The sequence below is a fragment of the Arachis ipaensis genome, chromosome B02 (assembly GCF_000816755.2).
Source record: "Arachis ipaensis cultivar K30076 chromosome B02, Araip1.1, whole genome shotgun sequence".
NCBI lineage: Eukaryota > Viridiplantae > Streptophyta > Magnoliopsida > Fabales > Fabaceae > Arachis > Arachis ipaensis.
The window spans coordinates 15,068,843-15,070,503 of NC_029786.2; the positions used below are offsets into that span (position 1 = coordinate 15,068,843).

Here is a 1,661-nt window from a genome sequence, read left to right on the forward strand (position 1 = left end):
CCCACTATCATTACAAAAACAGCTATAAATAATATTTGAATATACAACTTTTGAGTTCTCATTTTAGCTTCTAACTTTTCAATTCTCCACGCAAAATTTAGCCTAACTTGCTCAATTTTTCTTGTAGAATTTAGAGTTCCACCCACCTCTTCTTGTCTATTGTCAGTCCACACAAATAATCCACACCACCTCTTGTCAGTGGTCTAAAAAAAATAATTTTTTACATTTTAAACAAAACTTATTAACAAAGATGCCATCATTGAGCAGGGTTTCTCGCGTTGTAGTTAGAACATCTAAAGAATGGCTTGTTAGGGTTCGAATTTGTTGTTGACCAGCAGAGCACAGAGAGACAGCCGCAACCACACCACTTTGAAAACTCACAAAGATCCGCTACGATTATGGGTCTTGGTGGTTGAGCGCATAGAACTCTGGCTGCCATCTGCAATCATGATTCCCGACCTACAACTATGCACAGAAGAATGAGAAGAATGTTATTTGGTTTAGGTTATAAAAGAGGGAAAAGGACTAAATTGGTTTAATCTCACTTTTCTTCTACGTCATCTAGCCGTTATCATCTCCAGCGTGGCAAGGACTAAGGCACGTCACTCATGGTGTCGAGCTCCATTTGCGAAAAAGGCGCCTGAGACTAATATGGTGCATTTTTTTAAATTTGGGAGACTAAATTTAAACAATTGAAATCTGAGAGACTAAATCGGTACAATTTATTAATTTTAAAGACCAAAATAGACTTCATCTCAATTTGTTTGTATTTAATTCGGTGTGAGTCTGTAGGATGATAACATATTATATAAGTATTGATATAAAAAATAATAAATAATTGAAAAAAATGTCAATTTTTTAAAGTGGGATTTTATTAGCAAATGTCTTTAAGATTTTAATTTTAACCTATAGAATTTCATGGTTCTACTAACAGGAGTATTTTTTAAGGCAATAAATATAATAAATTTATAAAAAAAATATTATTATCATAATTTGGATTATTTTAATAGCTTGCTAGGTATTAAATAGCTTGTTAGGTATTAAGAAGTGTTCTAAAAGTGTGAAAATTATATACCTAGCAAACTATTTAATACTAGTCGTTAAGAATTATGTGCAAGAAAGTTTCATTATTTGAAGATATCATGTTCAATTTTCGTTTACTTATTTTGGAATTATTTCTGAAGACTTACATAGACGCGAGTTAATTGATTACTCTAAATCGAACTAGCTAATTCGTTCTCACTTAATATAGATGATATATTATATTAGTATAGATATAAAATATAATAAAGAATTAAGGAAAACTGACAATTTTTTTAAATTTAATATAGGATTTAGGGGGTCCTATACTAACGAGCATTTTTAAAGTCTATACAAATGTATTGACAAATAAAATTGAATTCTTTTTAATGTTGTCTATTATATATGTTCATCATCGTCATGCAGGAGCATTAACCACGCAAAATATTATTCATCAATTTTCTTGTTTCTATCTTATAATAAGATAAATAATATAATTGAAAATCACAACTACGCATAGGATATTGAAATTTTATCATTTTAAACAGAGAACAGAATCAAAGGATCGATGGTTTCACACAAGTTTAAATGTATGTTTTATTTGTTTTAATTTTATCATTGTTTTTATTGCAGTATAATTA

General features: G+C 29.6%; 1 long non-coding RNA gene across 1 annotated transcript in view; it reads right to left on the reverse strand.

Moving 5' to 3' along the window:
* LOC110268737 overlaps positions 1–1,661 on the reverse strand; it is a 23,015-nt gene that overhangs the window by 9,694 nt on the left and 11,660 nt on the right. The gene's annotated exons all lie outside the window — the stretch shown is intronic.